The sequence below is a fragment of the Erythrolamprus reginae genome, chromosome 3, assembly GCF_031021105.1.
Source record: "Erythrolamprus reginae isolate rEryReg1 chromosome 3, rEryReg1.hap1, whole genome shotgun sequence".
Taxonomy (NCBI): Eukaryota; Metazoa; Chordata; class Lepidosauria; order Squamata; family Dipsadidae; genus Erythrolamprus; species Erythrolamprus reginae.
Genome location: NC_091952.1, coordinates 32,344,313 through 32,366,286, shown reverse-complemented (window position 1 = coordinate 32,366,286; position 21,974 = coordinate 32,344,313). Strand labels below are relative to the sequence as shown.

At 40.1% G+C, this 21,974-nt stretch overlaps 2 protein-coding genes across 3 annotated transcripts in view; one reads left to right on the top strand and one right to left on the bottom strand.

The window, feature by feature from the left end:
* The window catches only part of ZHX3 (zinc fingers and homeoboxes 3), a 71,920-nt gene extending 58,367 nt beyond the window's left edge, over positions 1-13,553 (bottom strand). Inside the window, exon 1 of one of the 2 annotated variants that reach the window (XM_070744738.1) lies at positions 12,854-13,553. The gene's annotated coding sequence lies outside the window, so the exon portion shown is untranslated. Of the gene's footprint in view, positions 1-12,775 lie in introns of both variants that reach the window. The other variant, XM_070744739.1, reaches the window with a different exon arrangement.
* The window catches only part of LPIN3 (lipin 3), an 83,841-nt gene continuing 74,602 nt past the window's right edge, over positions 12,736-21,974 (top strand). Inside the window, exon 1 of the mRNA XM_070744746.1 lies at positions 12,736-13,190. The gene's annotated coding sequence lies outside the window, so the exon portion shown is untranslated. The remainder of the gene's footprint in view (positions 13,191-21,974) is intronic.

The following is a 21,974-nucleotide window of genomic DNA, read 5'->3' as shown; positions in this document are numbered from 1 at the left end:
TCATGGAGCAAATTCATTATTTACCTTTGACCAAAACGATTTCTGATCACAATCCATTTTATTTCAGGGTTGGGGAGCTGCCAGCCCAGCAGATTAGCTCTATATCAATGCTTTACAAGGAAGAATACTGTCTGTTAACGGAACACACTGTTAGCTTTAATGTGCAAAGCTAACTGTCAAGGTGCAATATATTTTGCATGTCTCATACTTATTTAATCAAAGTTAATACAGTATATCATACCTTAACCAGTGTTAATACATTTAATTCTGAAATCTCCAAAGCAGATTCTCCACACTAGAAAGTTAAGAGAGAGAGATGGGTATTCAAGCAATTTAAGAGAGAGATGGATATTCCAGTGGTTCATTACTATTTCTAGGATTCAAGGACTATGCATGGAATGGATAGAAGTCTGTGGAGAGGGGCGGCATACAAATCTAATTAATAATAATAATAATAATAATAATAATAATAATAATAATAACTGAGAAATATTTGGGAATAGCTAACTTTAGCAAATTTCAGATAATAAAATAAGTGAGGCCAAGCAATGACATTTGGACAAGTATCGAAATAATGACATTCGTCCATCATGTTCAAAGAGGACCTTGCCATCTAACAGGTTGTAGGCTGTCCATTGATGTGTCTGGTAAGGCCTATATGGGCATGAAATGTACTGCCACATGTTCTGCAGATGTGTGGGCACCACTGTCACAGCATTTGCAGCTCTGGCTTTGTGGAGTGCTTGCTCCTTTTCTGCTATGGTTGTTCTTCTGTACTCAGATATCTGGCAGCCTTGGTGATCACCATGTGCCATGTTGATAGATCTTGTGCCAGGGTTTCCCAGGAGGTGGTGTTGATACCGAGGGACTTGAAGGAGGCTTTCAACGTGTCTTTGTATTACTTTCTTTGTCCCCCCGTTCAATCACTTTCCTTTAGACATCTCACCATAGAGAAGCTGTTTAGGGAAGCAATGGTCTGGCATCCTAGCAACATGGCCTGCCCAACGTGTCTGGACTTTCATCAGCAAGGTGGGAACTGATGGCAGGCCTGCTCTGGAGAGGACTTCTGTGTCGGGCACCTTATTCTGCCACTGGATCCTCAGAATTCTATGGACCCCTACTCATACAAACTTTTCGAGATACAAACCTGGGGTTTAAGATTTTTTTGCCTCTTCTTCCAAACTATTTTCACTTTACAAACCCAAGCCGCTGCCACTGGGATGCCCTCAGCAAAATTACAGCATCACAAAAACCCAGAAGTCCGGAGGTGGGATTTTGAGGACTTCTGTGCTTTTGTGATCCTGCAATTTCACTGAGGCTCCCCTTGCTGGGAAACCCCACCTCCGGACTTCCGTTGCCAGCGAAGCACCCAGTTTTTGTGCTGCTGGGATTCCCCTGCAGCATCACAAAAACACGGAAGTCCAGAGGTGGGGTTTCCCATGGAGGGGAGCCTCAGGGGAATCCCAGCAGCGCAAAAACGGGTGCTTCGGCTGGCAAAAGGGGTGAGTTTTGGGCTTGCACACATTAATCGCTTTTCCATTGATTCCTATGGGAAACATTGTTTTGTCTTACAAACTTTTCACCTTACAAACCTCGTCCCGGAACCAATTAAGTTCGTAAGGCAAGGTATCACTGTACATTATAATAGAACCACACAACACTATGCCACCCCATTTTAAAACTGCTTATTCTTTGGGAAGGGGGAGTGCTAGTAAATTTTCTAATACTTAGATAAAATAGAGCACTAGGTAAGTTGACTATTATATTCTTACGAATACTTGACCTTCACATCAACAAGACAAATAACCTTTATCATCTTAATTTCTGTCCAACCAAGAGCACTAAGACAATGACTGCTTCTTTCTAAGCTACTGAAGCTTTTGCAACAATAACATTCCCTTCATCCCCTTCTACAACAAAAAAGTGCTTTTAAAATCCAAGGATTTTAAAACCTTGCCCTTTATACAGCTTACTGGCAAGAAAGGGGGGAAACTGACCAATCCCTAGTCTGTTTCAGCCACACCCAACTTGTTTGGCCTTCTATATATAGTAAAATGTAAAGCTGCCATGCCAGCATTCCTTTTAGAAAATCAGGAGGGTGGCTGAAGCTAGGAAGTCAGAAGATGCCGATCACTGGGTAATCTCCAGTGCCAGAAAACATTTACAGTATTATTAAAATGTGTTATCTCACACTACAATCACATACGAACAACCCGAGATACGAACCCGGGGTTCGGAAATTTTTTGCCTCTTCTTACAAACTTTTTCCATCTTACAAACCCGCTGCCGCCGCCAAGAAGCCCCGCCGCCCGGCTGTCACTTTTTGAAACAGCCAGGGGGCTTCTCGGTGTCCTCCTGAACCCAAACGCCAAACCCGAACTTCCGGGTTCGGCATTCGGGAGGCCGCCGAGAAGCCCCCCGGCTGTTTCAAAAGGTGACAGCCGGGCAGAGGGGCTTCTCGGTGGCCACCCGAACCCAAACTTTTGCCGAACTTCCGGGTTCGGCATTGGGAGAACGCTGAGAAGCACCCAGCTGTTTCAAAAGGTGACAGCTGGGCGGCAGCGGGTTTTTTGCATTGTTTTTTTTGTTGCACGCATTAATTCATTTTACATTGTTTCCTATGGGAAACAATGTTTCGTCTTACAAACTTTTCGCCTTACAAACCTCCCCCAGGAACCAATTAGGTTCGTAAGACGAGGTATTACTGTACTACTTAATTTTAAAAAATAATTTGGATATTGTACGTTTTACCTGAATCCTAGTGAACTAAGGCGATAAGATAAATTATATAAAATAATAACAAATTTATTTATTTATTTATTTATTCATTCATTCAATTTTTATGCCGCCCTTCTCCTTAGACTCAGGGCGGCTTACAACATGTTAGCAATAGCACTTTTTAACAGAGCCAGGCTATTGCCCCCACAATCTGGGTCCTCATTTTACCCACCTCGGAAGGATGGAAGGCTGAGTCAACCTTGAGTCAACCTGAGTCAAATATTTTATAGGGATGGACAAAATTCACTAATTTAGAAAAAGAACATTCTGAAGAACTCTGGAACACTCCTTTCCTCCCCCAGTCCATGACAAACCTCCATTTCATGGGACAATTTGGTGGTTTTCAGGAATAAATGTGATTTAAGCTTCCTCAGAAACAGTCCAATTCCAAAATGGGTCTTGCTATAGCTATTAGAGCATTCAAGCTTTTCCCGAGCATGATAAATTTAGTATACCCTGTATTGATAACTTTTAATGGCCATAGGTTTCACCATGTTCAACTTCAGTGCATGATTTTACACATGCATAGTTAGTTCTTTCCATCAAACTATTTTTTATTTTAAAATCTAACACTAGTAATGGATATTCAAATATCTATTTGAAATCCTGTAAATATTTATACTTTCTGAACACCAGAATGCCTGCAAATGGAGATCCTGAAACTACGAAAATCAGCTCAGGAAATGACCCCCCCCCCCAAAATGGGACTTGCTATAACCCCAAAGCATTCAAGCTTTTATTTTGGCCATAATGCATACAATTCCCGAGCATGATCAATTTCATAAACCATGCATTGATAATTAACATTTAACATGGCTGTAGGTTTGGAGTATATGGTTTTATACACACATAGTGGAAGTTCCCATCAAACTAACTTAATATTTATTTTAAAATCTAACACAGGTAATGGATATTTAAATATCCCTTTGAATTCCTGTATATCAGTGATGGCGAACCTATGGCACGGAGCCATATCTGCTGGCACATGAGCTCAGCTCCAACGTGCATATGTGTGCCGGCCAGCTGATTTTTGGCTTGCACTGAAGCTCTGGGAGAGCATTTTTGGCTTCCAGAAAGCCTCCAGGGGGATGGGGAGGGTGTTTTTACCCTCCCCCAGCTCCAGGAAAGCCTACTGGGCCCCCCAGAAGTTGGGAAACAGGTCGTTTCTGGCCTCCAGAGAGCCTCCCGGGGGTGGGGGAATCTGTTTTTGCCTTACCCAGACATTGAATTATGGGTGTGGGCACTTGCGCATGTGCGACAGCATGCACTCATGCTCTTTTGGCACCCTAAGAAAAAAAGGTTCAGCATTACTGCTGTATATATTCATACTTTCTGAGCACCAGAAATGGTGCTGAAACTACAAAAATCAGAATTTTTTTAAAAAATAAAATAATTGAAACCGACAAGGAATTAAATAACTTTGCTACTGACAAGTCTATTATCATAAAGGAATGAAAAATAATCTTTAAATGGTTAATATCTTAATTCTGAATTTAAAGAACCAGATGGTTTAATATCAGCACACTAAGGCTGCAGCAAACACAGCTAGAACATCTGAGTCATCATTGATTCAAAGGCAGTAAACTACTCAATGTAGTCTCTCTATTTTCCGGTATGATTTACTTTTCTTGAGAATTCTTCAGTCCTAGTACTCAACGCATGCCTCCTTTCTCTTAGGGGGCAAGCTACAAGTTATTGGTTGTCCTTTTTTTTTAATAAATCAAAGCTGTGCTCAGGAACAATTTATGAGCAGTGTTACTGTTAACACAAAAAGATTTTGATGTTCAATTTTGAATAATGAAATGTATTACTTAATATATGACTGAAGCGTTAATGACTTCATTCAAAATGGATAACACAAATAAACATCAAGAATAAAGTACCTCTACTTACAAACCTAATTTATTCCGTGACCAGGTTCTTAAGTAGAAAAGTTTGTAAGAAGAAGCAATTTTCCCATAGGAATCAATGTAAAAGCAAATAATGTGTGTGATTGAGGAAACCACAGGGAGGGTTGGAGGCCCTGTTTCCTCCCAGGAGATTCCTAGAGAGGCCCCACGGAGGCTTCTCTCTGCCTTTTCCGGTTACAGTTTCGGAGGCTCAGGTTTGTAAGTGGAAAATGGTTTTTGAGAAGAGGCAAAAAAATCTTGAACACCCGGTTCTTTTCGAGAAAAGTTCCTAAGTAGAGGCATTCTTAGGTAGAGGTACCACTGTATTCTTTGATAACAGTACAGTATACTTCTGTATACTGTCTCTAAAACTAGGGTTGTATTCTCTCCAACAACTTTACAATCCTACAGATTTTCAGGTCAGATTTTTCAGCGCTACCTGAAGATCATCTTTGTTCAAAACGCCTGTGCCATCAATAAGCGACAGTCTTCCAAAAATGACTTGACCAACTTAGTAACCCTGTTGCAAGAATGCTACAAAACTCTATGGAAAAGAAAGGGCTAAATTAACACTTTACACATTAGTTTATATTTTAGAAAGCTGACTTTCATAAAGTAACTACAATCCACCAATAACTATGTTAGTATTAAGAGGTCGGAAGCAATTTTTGATGGTAAAACCAGAATTGATAGGCAGCTGTCCAATTTAAAGCCGCAAGGGGAAAAAAGCCAAAAGTGCAGAAAAAGCATTTATTCAAGAGGAACATTTTACCAAAAAAATGCATCTACCTCCATTCAATATGTTTTACATGTATGAATTATAAGAACATGTAGATATCATATATTATGCATCAAGGTTCAATGTTTTGTTTGATGCAAACTAAGATATTGGCCACAAAAGCATCACTCCTCTTGTTTATAAAAGAGAAATGTTATTTTAAAATATATCTAGGTTACATTATCAAAATATCATTTTCCAGCCAAATTACTTAACAGTTAAACTAAAAAACAGAGATCAGATGAAATAAAGATTGTTTTAATGCAATAAAAGTTATGTTAAATACAATTTATTTTGCCCTTCAGTGCCTCACTGCCTTATACATTTTGCTGTTTGTTCATTTCTGTCTGATATTGAAAGAAAATCAAATTTATATATATCTTCATTCTAAGAAGTTCCAATTCATGAGGAAACCTTTGGCTCCTCTATACCCATCAAGAATCCAGCTTTCTTAGGACACCATGATCCTAATCAGGGACTAGCAAAACACAAATGATGGCATGGAAAGAACACTGAGTAAATCAATCTGAAATTAAAAATGCAGACGGAAAAGAATCAAATATACAAAAATAAAGTAAATATACCCATATTTACTCCCAAGATCTATAATTAGAAATTGAGGAGTGGGTGAGAGAAGACTTTTAGAGGAAAGGGGGACAAGATCAGGCACAACATAAGGCATTCAATTATTAAATAAAAATCTTTTCCCTTCCTAAAACCTGGAGTGTTTAAGGAACATGATAATCCCAGACCAGTCATTTCCCAGAAATGGTAACCTTCCAAGCGAAAGTGACGCAAGATCCCAACACATGTTCCTTCCATCTGGCTTTGGCATCCCACTCAAACATTTCCAATTCCCAAAGCCCTCTGAAGCTAACTATATGCAAAATAGTGGTCCCTGAGTCCAACACAATCTTGACTAACTTGTGTTATAAATGCAAGCCTTTACAAAACTTAATTTCATGCGTAAAAATATAACCCCAGATTTAAGATTAGAATGAAAATTCTAGGTACTGTTTGTGATTCCTGATTGCCGGATGACTGCGCCAATCTATTTCTCATCATTCTTGTCATAGGGATAAAAGTAGCAAAACAACTCTTGTAGGATCTAAATACAATATGTTAGCTAAATAAATATAGTAAATTAGCATATATATTAGTAAATAAATACAGTAAATTAGCATATAAATCCAATATGCGACCAGTAGATTGAATGCAGCCCTGGACAGCTAGTAATGTAACTCCACAAGATTGTAAACTTTTAACATTATGTGAATTTACACACACTAACTATATTATATATCTCATATGCTGCCCAAGACAATTCCCCTTCACTCAATGCAAACCAAAAAGTTGGGCACCCATGAGTTAAATTGCTGACACTTTATTTTAAAGTGAGAGCGTGACAATTAGGAGGATTAAAAGGGCAGATCCAAGTTTTATTTTATCCACACCAACTATTTTCCTAACTCAGAATTATTTCCATTTGCTTTAACTGCTGTAGGGAAAACATACCTTGTTTGTCAGGTATGCTACCTATGATTGAGGAAGTAACAAACAACCATTAAAACTGGAAGCTGATCCTCTTTTAAAACAAACTACATTAGTATAACAAGCAGGAATAGGGAGAATGTGATCCCGCTGTATAGAGCGCTAGTGAGACCATATTTGGAATACTGTGTTCAGTTCTGGAGACCTTACCTACAAAAAGATATTGATAAAATTGAACGGGTCCAAAGACGGGCTACAAAAATGGTGGAAGGTCTTAAGCATAAAAATATCAGGAAAGACTTAATGAACTCAATCTGTATAGTCTGGAGCAGTGTTTCCCAACCTTGGCAACTTGAAGACATTTGGACTTCAACTCCCAGAATTCCCCAGTCAGCAAATGCTGGCTGGGGAATTCTGGGAGTTGAAGTCCAGGTATCTTCAAGTTGCCAAGGTTGGGAAACACTGTTCTGGAGGACAGAAGGAAAAGGGGGGACATGATCGAAACATATAAATATGTTAAAGGATTAAATAAGGTTCAGGAGGGAAGTGTTTTTAATAGGAAAGTGAACACAAGAACAAGGGGACACAATCTGAAGTTAGTTGGGGGAAAGATCAGAAGCAACGTGAGAAAATATTATTTTACTGAAAGAGTAGTAGATGCTTGGAACAAACTTCCAGCAGATGTGGTTGGTAAATCCACAGTAACTGAATTTAAACATGCCTGGGATAAACATATCTCCATCCTAAGTTAAAATACAGGAAATAGTATAAGGGCAGACTAGATGGACCATGAGGTCTTTTTCTGCCGTCAATCTTCTATGTTTCTATGATCATCACATCTGATGGCAACTCATTGTGTTCTGCAATTGAATCAATAAAATGCATTTACCTCTCTAATTCTGTGTTTCTCAAACTTGGCAATTTTAAAATGTGTGGATTTCAACTCCTAGAATTCAGCATGCTAGCTGAAGAATGCTGGGGGCTCAAGTCCTCAAACCTTAAAGTTGTTGTTATGCTGGAGAAACATTGTCCTTAAATTAAAAAGACACAACCGTATATTCTCTCTTGTGCTGCTCTTTTTATATTTCTATATTTTTCAGATCAACATTTTTATGAAGAAAACTACAATATATATGGTATTCCAAGTGTGATCTTAATATATATATTAAAAATAAAGAGAAATCTACATGTAAGAGTATGCACTCTGTTTATGGCCTGAAGTCATAGGAAATCAGTCATACTGGCTGCAATGTGAACCCTAATATTTTCGTATGCAGTTTGCTCTGAAAACAAACAAGCACATTAGTAAAATCCTTAATACTGATCACAACTTTAAAAAATCTCCTACCAGTTGAATTTTAAAACAACAGGGGAAAAAGGTATGGAGGCATGAAATATACTGCTCAAAAAAAATAAAGTTAACACTTAAATAACAGAATATAACTCCAAGTAAATCAAACTTCTGTGAAATCAAACTGTCCACTTAGGGAGGAACACTGACAATCAATTTCATTTTGTTGTCAGTGCATTCAACTTTGTACAGAACAAAGTATTCAATGAGAATATTTCATTCATTCAGATCTAGGATGTGTTATTTGAGTGTTCCCTTTATTTTCCGAGCAGTGTATTATTCCAATCTAACAGTCAGTATGAACCGAAAGAAAATAAATCCTGTTATTTTTATGCATCTCAGTTAAACAAAGTGAGATAAAATGCTAGTGTTCACTTTAATATACCCAACACAGTTGCCATGCTAGAACTCAGTGGAATGCCAGAATACTTTACAGATTAGATTGTGTTGTCAGTTTTTGGTCAGGACATAGAATTGTAAGTGACCCAACTTACATGGTTTACTATAAAATTGCCTCCAGGTGACACAATAGACTTTTCAGTTCAACCATTGCAGTATGCTCTAGGGCTGCCTCTGAAGACTATTTGGAAAGTGTAAAATACAGCAGTGTTTCTGCATACGTTACCCCTTTCCTACGCAAGCTGCATTGATTACCAGTTTGTTTCCTGGTCCTATTTAAGGTTGTTGACCTTTAAAGCAATACATGGCATGGGACCAGGTTAATTGAGAGACTACTTCTTCCTGATTTCCTCTACCCGTCCTATAAGATCCAACAGAATGGGCATGTTAAGGGTTCAACTGTATTGTGAGCTACATTTGATGAGTCCTGGGAGACGGGCCTTTTCTGCTGTGGCCTCTGTATTGTGGAATCTCTGCATCAGAGAGGAGTTTGGCCTCATCACTCCTGAGCTTTTGAAGATCCCTCAAGGCCCAGGCAAGGGACAGATAAACTCATGAGATGGCTCCATTATTAACATCCTTCCGTCCATTTTTTTCCTTCAATCTTGCTTTTATATTTTTAATGTTTTTCATGGTTGCAGATAATGGTTGTTTTATATTTATTATTTTATTGGATTGTTGTATGCAAATCAGAGTCACCCTCCGTGAGATGGTTAGCCACATAAATGTGAAAAATAAATAAATGATTGGCCAAGCACCCTCGCCCAGAATGAAGTAACCCTATGACACATACTTTGTATCAACTAGCAAAGTTCCAAATAACTTAAGTCAAAATTATTTGAAGGTCATCCTTTTCTCAGGCAATCCTATCTGTTCCTATAGGTCTGCCACAGGGGGCTTTCCTGAAAATTGCACGTTCTATTCCTTCTCGCTGCTGCTTCTTTATTTTATTTATTTTATTTTATTGGATTTGTATGCCGCCCAACTCCCAAGAGATTCTGGGCGGCTCATAACCAGAAAATAACACGTACAATGTAATATAAAAATCAATTCTGTAGAGCTCTTTTCCTATCTGCTTTTTATTTTTTCTATTATTTTTTCAGAACATCCTTTGAGCTGAGACTGAACTACACTTCTTAATGTATCCTATATGCTTGTTACTGTGTCGAAGTTTAGTCATTCCACTTGATTTTTCTGCCAGGATATAAGGACACAATATTGAAAAGTATCAACATGCTTTTCAAGCACTCAGACAATTCTAACTGCTGTTAGTTCATGGAATATGTACATCAACTCCAGGCAGCATTCAAACTGTTCAGGCTTGCAGTATTTTAATCCCAAAAACAGAAATAAAGCCTCAAAAACTGAAATTAAAAAAAAAAATACAGGTTTCTGGTCTTTTGTGGCAAAAAAAAAAGAGGCGTACAGGAGAAATAGCATGGTATTTTGGAGAAGATTCACACTTTCTGTAGAAAAAATGAAACTAAAGTAATTTTTAAAATATGTTTCAAATAAACTATGGTTAACAACAATCATACTTTGTACAACAAAGATCTTCAAAAATCTGATGCAACCATCCAATGCAGATTGGTATGAAAGTAGCTCAAAAGTTTTCCTGTCCTACAGTTGTTTTTCAATGGGATTTTTAAGTGGTTTAAAATGTCAGCATATTGCTCCTAATAATCTGGGTCTTCATTTTATTAGTCTTGGAAGGATGGGTCAACCTTGAGCCCCATGAGGATCGAACTCGAAGCTATGGGCAGAGTAACCCTGCAATACTGCACTCTAACACGCACCAGCAGGGCTCACCCTTCTTCCTTGGGGAAGCTAAATTCCCTTAACACTATAAGACACACTTAACAACCATATGACTAGTTCAACCTGTGGTTAGAATTGTAATAAAATCAAATCCAGTTACGTGATGACTCACTTAATCACTTAGAGACTGAAATTCCAGTCTCAATTGTGATTTGCAAGTTATATATAAACCAAAAGAATCTTGTGACAAGTTAAGATAAACTTATTTTATTATGGCATATATTTCGTGGATTGTAGTCCATTTCATCAGACAAACAATATTTATTTTAATTATTGGCATGCATTGTGTATAGAATATAAATTAAAAACTGTTATATACTTCATGTTTTGCATTTCACAACCACTTCATTTCTTACTTAACTACTCTTTTTTGCTCACTCATTTCTACATCACTCTTACCTGCCAACTGTCATTTCATGGGTTTGATGTTTTGAATTCCACACCACTTTAATGTATTTAGCCATCAAGGATTTTGCATTGGTTTCACTATTACATTTTAATACAGTCCCCTCTATAGAAATTATTCTCTCAGGCAAACTAAATTGCTTGGAAGATTTTTCAGTAATTTGCTAGGCAAAACTATGACCATCAGTTAAATTCTGATTTGAATCATCGTCAATTTAATTTAAGCACTTTAGTGGAAGCATTAACTCAAAGTGTTTCAATTCAGATTTCCAAATCAACAGCTGTTTCTGCATATGTAGAATTGTCCAAATTCTACATATGCAGAGGCATTAAGTAAAATTTTCTAGTTCAAGTAGGAAACTCAATTTAATTCAACAATTCATCCGAGTATACAGTATTTCAAATCAAATCGGTAAATCGAATATTTACATAATCCTACAAAATAGGATTGTAGAAAAACTGCCAGATGTAGGGGATAAAAAATGGAGGAAGTAAGACCGGGCAGCAACCAAACAACTTGAAAATCAGGAGGCAGGAAGAGCAGCGTAAGATGACACCCTCAATGCCTTTGACTGCTCCAATTGCTTTCCATGTACAGATCAGTAAAATCTTTACAACAATCTTGTGCGACCAGTCCATACGATTTTCCCCACATAACATATATCCAGGCATTAAAAAATGAGAGTAAAGATGAGGAGACCAGGAATAAAATAGGAAATGTAAGTCTGTATCAAGAGTAAAAAAAAAGAAACATAGAATAGCAACGTTGGGACTGAAGAACTTTCCTAAGGGCCATTCAAGTATAAAGATTTAATCCACATTTAGTGTGCAAAGGTCTCTTATTCCTTGCCAATTTTTTTCGAATAAAGGGGTTGAAGAAATACAGCTTTTAGAGACATCTGAATGTATATTTTTCAGCAGCCAGAGCCAGCAGGCCCATTCCTATGATGTAGGGATAGGGGACAAGTTGTCCTGATGTCAAAACCATTTCCAGGGAATTGAGATGAAAAGGAAATGCCTTTCAGCATATTAGAAGTTGGAGTGATGGAGAAGTTTTGATGGTGGTAATGGTGGTAAGGGAGGGAGGGAGGGAAAGAAAAAGAAAGAAAGAAAGAGGAAGGAAGGGAAAGAAACAGAAAGAGAAAGAGAGAGAGAAAGAAAGAAAAGTTATGAAAAGTAATACTGTCCTATTGTCCTCTTTGATCGTTACTTTTTACTTTATGTTAAGTTTATACAAACTACTACTAATCCTACACACGTTTGACAAATAAATAAATAAAAATAAAATCAGCCGAGGCCGGAAAAGGAGGGATGGCTCGGAAGGGGTGCAGTCATAGACAGAAAGAGTCCTCACAAACTCCCAGAGAAGCCAGAGTTGAGGGGGAAACACAAGAGTAGCAATGGAAGGAAACGAAAGTCAGCTGAAGAGTGAGAAGGGAGGCCGTGGAGCCGAGCCGTCTGGTGCCGGGGAGGACAGTGTGGCTGGGAGACAAAGGGAGAGGGATGCCATGGAGGAGTCAGCCTAGAATAAAGGGGGGTGGGGAGAAAAGATAGGAAACCCACAGGGTGGGGTGCGGGGGGGGGGAGGAGAAGAGAACTGGGTCAAGAGAAAGAGCGCAACTCAATGGGGCGGGAAAGAGCTAGAAGCCCGAGTGGGCTGGGGGGGGGAACCTCAGCCAGACCCAAAGAGGGGGCGCTTCCCAGGGAACCATATGTTGGAGTCGAGCGGGAAAGGAGTATTGGGGTACAAGAGGCGCGGTGGGTGGTGGTGGCGGTGGTGGAAGAGAGACGGAGCCGGAAAAGCAAGGAGGGACCACGGAAGCAATGACAGGGTGCCGGTGGGAATCACACCGCGGTGGGACCCACCTGGCTCAGGTCCAGGTACGAGAACCGGAACTGGGACGCCTCCGGTCCCCCGAAGCGCTCCGCTCCCCCGGGACTCACCTTCCGCCAGCGAGACTTCCTCGGCAGAGAATCCGAGACGCGTCCGGCCCCCCGGCTGCTCAGGCCCGGACTGTGCTTCACTCCTTCGTGGAGGCGGCCGGGGTGGGTGGGTGGGGGAGAGACGGGGCACCGACGCCACAGCACCGACGTAAGCCGAGGGGTGGGCTCAGTCACTAGGCTCGCTGTGCCGGGAGAGGGGGGAGAAAAAGAAAACCAGCACGGGCGAGCGCGGCAAACAAGGAAATCAGCGCCGGCTTGCAACACGGAATGACGAAGTGACGGGGGAGTCGAAGCCGAGGTGGGAGTGACGTAATCAGACCCGTACGCATGCGCCCAGGTATCAGAACAGACTTGGGGAGTTGTTTCGTTCGAGTGACGCGGACGGGAGATTATTTTTTTCCCGTTCGCTTTTGATAAGTTTGTTTGTTTCTCTTTCCTTTCTCGGCCAGATTTTTCTTCTTATTGGCTCACCCGGTTTTCCTCATCGGTTTTCCTTTCATCCACCTCTTTTTTTCCCCATTTCTCAATTCCTCTCATTAACAGAACACAAATATTAAACGGAGGGGTTGTCCTAAAAAGGTATTTCCTCCGCCGCTCCCAGGCGTGGCAGGAAGGGGCAAAAATCATAGAAGCAGCCCGGCAAGTCTCTCTGGAGTAGGGCAGCGCTATCCAGCCGAGCTCCGCAATTCCAATTAAATGTAAACCTGGCAACTCAACGGCCCCAAGATTTTCAAAGCAAGGCATTTCGAGCTGCTGTGTTTAGACTTTTTAGATTAATAGCAATTTACTGAATGCATTTCAACAGCCGGGTTTGTACAATGCATCAGCCATAGCCAGCCAAATTCTACTTCAGTGTTTCCCAACCTTGGCAACTTGAAGATATTTGGACTTCAACTCCCAGAATTCCCTGGCCAGCGAATGCTGGCTGGGGAATTCTGGGAGTTGAAGTCCAGATATCTTCAAGTTGCCAAGTTTGGGAAACACTGTTCTACTTTCTTCTGTGTTGCGCCAACCCTATTAGAGGATGATGTAACCAGCAAGGCATACATATCCGTTCAATATTTTATAAAGTAGGCATTTCAGATCTGAGTCGCCAAATGTGGACTGCCACAAGATGGCAGCAAAGAGACTTCTCTGTAGCTCTTCGCTGCCACCCAGAGGTCGTCTTCATTCTTGCCAACCCAAATGGAAAACATCCAGATACAGTGGTACCTCTACTTACAAACTTAATTCGTTCCATGACCAGGTTCTTAAGTAGAAACATTTGTAAGAAGAAGCATTTTTTCCCCACAGGAATCAATGTAAAAGCAAATAATGCGTGGGATTGGAGAAACCACAGGGAGGAGGGAGGCCCTGTTTCCTTCCAGGAGATTCCTAGAGAGGCCCCATGGAGGCTTCTCCCCGCCTTTTCCGGCCCTGTTTCCTCCCAGAAGATTCCTAGAGAGGCCCCACAGAGGCTTCTCCCCACCTTTTCCGGCCCTGTTTCCTCCCAGGAGATTCCTCAAGAGGCCCCACAGAGGCTTCTCCCTGCCTTTTCCGGTTACAGTTTCGGAGGCTCGGGTTTGTAAGTGGAAAATGGTTCTTGAGAAGAGGCAAAAGAATCTTGAACACCCTGTTCTTATCTAGAAAAGTTCGTAAGTAGAAGCGTTTGTAGGTAGAGATACCATTGTACTTACTAAATTCTCTCCACTTTTTTCTTTCTCATATGAGATTGCTAGGTTACTGGTTTTTAAGCACAGATGTCCATAAAGATTCTAAATTAAAAGTACCAAATAACTATTGTAAGGTGAATAAAGGTTTCCTACTGGTAGTCCTCAACTCAGGGCCACAAGTTAGCTCAAAATTTCTGTTGCTAACTGAGACATTAGTTATGTGGCTTGCTTCATTTGACAACCTTTCTTGACACAGTGGTTAAGTGAATCACTGCAGTTGTTACATTAGAAATATGGTTGTTAAGTGAATCTAGCTTCCCCACTGACTTTGCTTATCAGAAAGTCAAAAAAGGTGATCACAGATACTGCAAATGTCATGAATATGAGTCAATTGCCAAGAGTCTGAACTTTGATCACATGACCACGGGGATGCTGCAATGGCCGTAAGTGTGAAAAAAATCATAGCTCACTTTATAAATCAATTTTTTTAAAAAAAATATCTTTATTAAATTTCTACATATAAAAATAGAAGAAAAATAAAAAATAAAACAAACAAGAAAAAAACAAGAAAAATAGATAGCCTTGAACAACATATAAAACATTCAGTTACATAGTGTTCTTTATATGCATATATACATAGTTATTTGCTTATCATCAATTAATATTTTATTTCACTATGTACATAATCTATTTGTTACATAGAAGACATAATTTGTCAACTGTACTGTTGACTCTCACTATCAAGCGACCTAATGTTAGATTAGATTAGATTAACAACTCTTGAGGCCTTCTTGGCAATGTTGTTGCAGTGGGCTTTGGCACTTAGATCTTTAGTTATTAGTATTCCAAGGTCCTTGACTGAGTGGGAATTATCTGTGATAATTTGTTTATTCAGTTTATATTTGAAGTTCTGATTCTTTTTGCCGATGTGTAGGACAGAGCATTTGCTGGTTGAGATTTGGAGTTGCCATGTGTTGGACCAGTCAGAAACTGAGTCTAGGTCTTTTTGTAGAGTAGTTGTGTTTTCAGTGGTGTTGAAGAGTTTTACATCATCTGCAAAAAGAACACAGTTGCTTGTGATGAGATCGCAAAGGTCATTGATGTAGAGAATGAAGAGCGTAGGTCCCAGTACGCTACCTTGGGGGACACCGCTTTTAACAGGAATGGGTGTGGATGTGGAGCTTCCTATTTTGACCACTTGTTGCCTGTTTGACAGGAATGCAGTAAGCCAGCTGTGGAGGGATCCTGAGATGCCATAAGATTTGATGATGACCTTTACACTGGCATTAAGGTTAGCAGCCATTGCTCTCCATGATTTCCATATAGTATTGGTACATGTGGGCTTCGTTGGGAATTGAAATCCACATATCTTACTGATGAGGTGAATAGCATAGAAGTTTAATAATAGATAAATAAATAACTTAAATTTGCCAAGGTTAGGAAACATTGCCCCAGAAAAAAACAAATATTGAAAGGTGTGTTAGGAGGGAAGAGAGTTTGAAGGAGGGTTAAAAACAGAATGCTACATCATCTGCAACTCTTCATAATGTTTCAGAAACAGGGCAAGTCCTTCCACGAAAAATGTGGAGGAATGACTTGACTCTGGGTAAATTCTGCAGTGTGTAATGATGCTTACTCTCTGTTGCATATGCGTAGGTCTGCAGAGTACATTGGTTTTCATCAATTGGTTATCCCATGTTAAGTAAATAAATTGCCAGCAAAACAAACTACCCACCCTGTTATTTATCTTGGAAACTCTTGGGGCGGGGGCAATACATGTAGTCCTGAGAATACAATTGAGACTGGCAACTTCATCATTAACAATATAGTCATATAGAGAAATGTCACATGACTGGGCCGGACTTATGACAACAACTGCACTGGAAATCATCTGTGGTTAACCAAAACATCACATGACCATGACTTTTAGTTTCCTACTGACTTCCCCAATGTCTTTGTTGGAAACCATGAAGAGAACAACTTGTGATCTCTATGACTCTGAGACACTGCCACCATCATAACGCATCAGTGCCCAAGTGGTAACCACATGATACAATGGTGATACAATGGTCTTCAGTAGAAACATAGAAACATAGAAGACTGACGGCATAAAAAGACCTCATGGTCCATCTAGTCTGCCCTTGTACTATGTCCTGTATTGTATCTTACAATGGATATATGTTTATCCCAGGCATGTTTAAATTCAGTTACTGTGGATTTACCAACCACGCCTGCTGGAAGTTTGTTCCAAGGATCTACTACTCTTTCAGTAAAATAATATTTTCTCATGTTGCTTTTGATTTCCCCCCCAACTAACTTCAGATTGTGTCCCCTTGTTCTTGTGTTCACTTTCCTATTAAAAACACTTCCCTCCTGAACCTTATTTAACCCTTTAACATATTTAAATGTTTCGATCATGTCCCCCCCTTTTCCTTCTGTCCTCCAGACTATACAGATTGAGTTCATTAAGTCTTTCCTGATACGTTTTATGCTTACGACCTTCCACCATTCTTGTAGCCCATCTTTGGACCCATTCAATTTTGTCAATATATTTTTGTAGGAGAGGTCTCCAGAACTGAACACAGTACTGTATTCCAAATGTGGTCTCACCAGTGCTCTATATAAGAATATTAGTTGTAAAGCTACTTTTTAAAGTTCCTTTGTAACTTCGAACAATCACTAAACAGGGCAATCACGAGCACTCTCTGTAGTTTCAGAAAACAAGCAAGTGTTTTAAACAAGTAACATGTATTTATATGTATTTCTGAAAAGATTTCATTGTAAGAGGTTTTCAAATTACCATCACTCCAGAGGTGGGTTCCTTCCAGTTTGGACTGATTTACCTGAACCAATAGCAAGCTGCTGGTGATGTCACAATGACGTAACAGAACTGGTTCTGTCAGTGGCGATCCATGGATTCCACCATCTTTTTTGGGGGGTGTTGTGGTTAGCTCTGGCCCAGCTCCTGCCCCAAGGTCTGTGGATGTGGGGGAGACATCCACATGCTGCAGGCCAGTTTTGCCCCCGGTGGAATCTGCTGATGAAGGCTCCTCTGACCAAGAAGACATGAGTGACAGGGAGGAGGAGAGTGTGGCAGAAGGCTCAGAAGGAGATTAATTATCTAGCTCCTCCTTGGATTCAGAACAAGAGTTAATGATACAGCCACGCATGCGGAGAGCGATGCATAGGCAACAACAACTGAGAGATTATTATCAAAGAAAATGAGGCTACCTGTGGTTGGGTGGGGTTGTGGTCATTAGTGAGGCTGCTATAAATAGCAGCCTGTGGGTTTGGCCATTGTGGAGGATTATCTGATCCTTGTGTTTCTTGCCTGCTTTGCTGACTTTGACTTTTTATGTGTGCTGATTTCCCCCCGCTTTGAAACTAAACCAGAGCAAAGTGTGTGAAAGAAGGACTGTGAATTGCCTCCCAGCTGCAAGCTAAGTATCACAGAACTGATAAGGGACTTGTATAAATTACCAGTTTGTTTGGAGATGAGTGCTTTTTGCTATATCAAAAGAGGGCTTAGGTTAAGTGAATTTTCATTATAAAGAACATTGTTTTGAATTTTCAAACGTGTGTGTCTGAAATTTGTACCTGTGAATTTATGGGAGGATTCTACCAGAGAGACCGACAGAACAGGGGGGCGGGAATTTTTTTTGAAATTTATTTTTTTGGGAGGGAGGGGAGATGTTTTTCCGGGTTTTTTCTTCTGTGCATACATAGAAGCCACGTTTCTGGCGCCACACATGCATCACCATCTTGTTTTTGGCTTTTTTTATTTTTTGGCATTGCGCATGTGTGCACATGCAAAGTGAGGCATGAGGCATGCCCCGCGGCACAGGAGGAAGCGAACCAGCAGTGAGGTAAGTTAGAACCCACCCCTGCATCGCTCCTGCATTCTTTCAAAGTTTAGGCCAAAATAACCTAAATTTGCTTCATGCATATGTGTGGAACTTGGTAAATAAATGTATGTGGGCCAACATGCTTCCTACATCTCTACTATTTCTACATCCCTACTATTCAGGGGAACTTCCAAGCACAACCTGTTTAGTTAATGATATATTTGTGCACACCCAGCTTTGGTCTTCTTCACCTTGTCTGACTCATTGGAAAGGGTGTAACTGTTGGAAACACAGTGCTTTACTGCTCCATTCTGAAGATCTGCTTTGATGGTGCAAACAGTGGCACGTGGTGCTGTACCCAAGTGGTAGCCTCCTCCTGATAAACAGAGCAAAAGTGTCTATTTACCCTCTACAGCAGTGTTTCCCAACCTTGGCAACTTGAAGATATCTGGACTTCAACTCCCAGAATTCCCCAGCCAGCGAATGCTGGCTGGGGAATTCTGGGAGTTGAAGTCCAGATATCTTCAAGTTGCCAAGGTTGGGAAACATTGCTCTACAGTTTAGAAAGACTGTGACTTTGCTTTTTAACATAAATCAGGTTAATTTACACTTGTCAAAATGTTACATATAGATAGCTTTTTCTTTGGGTTTTGCAATGCAATTCACATGTTTAAAGCAAAAGCAAGCATTAGGAGGAATGGCTTTCAAGTGGTATTTGTTACCCAACACATTCACACAAGGCACACTTGAGGAAAACCTATAGAAACATGTTATTTAAAATAAAATGGCACGGGAGGTTTAATTTAAACAAATGCACTGATATTGAAGGGGAATGTTGAGATTTAAAGAAACAAGATTTGGTTTTTTTCTGTTAGAAATCTCTCCCACTTCTTAATTATTGCTATGATGAATGCTGGTCAGGTGATATGACGGACACATTTACCTATGTGTTTTATAACAGGAAGCCAGTACTTTTGTAAAGTACACCAAACACCTTGACATCTCACAGTAAGTCATGCTGAATCACTATTTGTATGTTCATGGCACATCAAATAAGATACAAATGATTGGTTTAGGCAAAACTGTGTATCAAAACCACACAAAGAGTATGAGAGCCTGAAATTAAATGTTAAGCAAGTGTAGCAAGTGGAAATATAATAATAGTTATAATTAAGTGAGATACAAAATACATATTTTTATAATTTAAAAATAGTGTCTAATCCAGTGATGGTGAACCTTTTTTCCAATGGGTGCTGAAAGTATGTGTGTGCGCGCTATCATGCATGTGTGAGTGCCCACACCCATAATTCAATGCCTGGGGAGGGTGAAAACAGCTCCCCCCTCAGAGGCCCTCTGGAGGCCGGAAATGGCCTGTATCCCAACTTCTGGTGGGCCCAGTAAGCTCGTGTTTCACCCTCCAAAGGCTTCCCTGGAGCTGATGGAGGGTAAAAACACCCTCACCACCTCCCGGAGGCTCTCTGGAAGCCCTCCCATAGCCTCTGTGTGAGCCCAAAATCTACTAGCTGGCATGCAAATGCACGTTGGAGTTGAGCAAGGAAAATGGCTTGTGTACCAGCAGATATGGCTCTGTGTGCCACTCGTGGCACCTATGCCATAGGTTCGCCATCACTGGTCTAATCTGAAGTATCCCTTTGTGTCTGAGGCCCAGAGAAAATAGTCGTTGATCAAAGTTCTTACTTTGGATGGACTATTTAAATTGGAATCCTACATATGACGTTCACAAGTTGGGACAATTCAAAGAGCTATAATGTATCAAAGTACAGTGGTACCTCTACCTAAGGACGCCTCTACTTAAGAATTTTTCTAGATAAGAACTGGATGTTCAGGATTTTTCCCCCTCTTCTTAAGAACCATTTTCTACTTAAGAACCCAAGCCCATAAAAATTTCCCAGGAAATTTGAGAGCAGCACAAAAGCCCAGCCAGTTTCCTGCCATTCCCCCTGGGTTTCTCTCTCTGGTGCAGTGTAGGGGAGGCAGCCTTGCGCTGGGTGTATGGGAGGCGCATGCTTCTCCTCGCTACCTCAGAGTCCCTCTTTTTTTTAAAGCCTTACAGTTTTGGATTTTTTTGATTCTCCTCACCTCACTTTCTTCCTTCGGCAGCGACTGTCCTCCTCCTCCTCTTCTTCTTCCTCCTCCCCCCACCCAAATTCTGAGCTTTTATTTCTTTCCTAATGGGTTTGCAAACATTTTTTGCTTTTACATTGATTCCTATGGGAAAAATTGCTTCTACTTACAAACTTTTCTACTTAAGAACCTGTTCACTGAACCAATTAATTTCTTAAGTAGAGGTACCACTGTACATATAAATATAAATTAGCAAAGGACTACATTTGTTGTTGCTCTCTAGTAGTGGCGTTATCTCAGTTTTGTTGCCTGGATGTGATAACTTTTTAATATGGGTATTAATGCTTTCCACATCTCCTCATGTATACAACATCATCTAGAGATCCACCAACCACTTTGACCTAATTTATTTTTCCCTGGGATCAGAAAACATTGGCTCAGTGATATCTATGGACGTTCCTGGGCTTAAGGAACTTTGCTTAGGGTTCCCAGGCTTTATCAAGGACCCTCATATCTCTCTGGTGGGGAAAGTTCTTATCTCTAATCGAATTCCCTCCCCAACACTCCAGAAAAAGCTTTCAACAAAAAATAATTTTTCATAACAATCTTCAGGGGAGATTGCAATGATCTTTAGCATTCTGAAATTAATCACCCTTGTAAGAAAATAATAATAAATAAATAACCCACCCTGTTTGGTTTGGGTTTTGTTTTCCTGCATGAGAATTTACATGCTTGGGGAGAGGGAAAATGATTTGGTGTTTCTGTTTTGTTTTCTCTTTGCTGAATCATCTCCTTTAAAAAAAACCCTCTTTGTTGATCTCCTAAAAATATAACAGCTCTTTTCAAAGAGCCAGCTGAGCAACCCAAGACATAAAAGTGTCCAGTTTATTTCACTCTTTACTCCAACCTCTCTCTAGTTTAAAATAGTTCTGGCTGTCACAGGCCTCTGTGATCATGTGATTATGACTTGGGTGCTTAGTGATTTGTCCAGATTTACAAGAGTTGCAGTGTTCCACAGTCATTAAATCACAATTTGCAACCTTCCCTGCTGGCTGCCCAACAAGGGAAGTTTTTCGTCATGGTTATGTAAGATCTTCACCTAAGAATTACATGTGATTTGCTTAATGATAGAAAATGGGACTGTTGTAGCTGCTTTTGCTAAGAGGCAGGATCATATGATGTCTTGCTTCTATTTTTCTATTTTTTTAAATATTTTTCACTTTTTACTTCCTGCAACTTTCTATTTTTTAAGTTGAATTTATATTTAGAATAGAATAACAGAGATAGAAGGGACCTTGGAGGTCTTTTAGTCCAATCCCCTGCTTAGGCAGGAAACCCTACACCACTTCCAACAAATAGTTATCCAACATCTTCCTAAAAACTTCCAGTGTTGGCGCATTCACAACTTCTGGAGGTAAGCTGTTCCATTAACTGTTACGAAATTTCTCCTTAGTTCTAAGTTGCTTCTCTCCTTGATTAGTTTCCACCGATTGCTTCTTGTCCTACCCTCAGGTGCTTTGGGGAATAGCCTGATTTCCT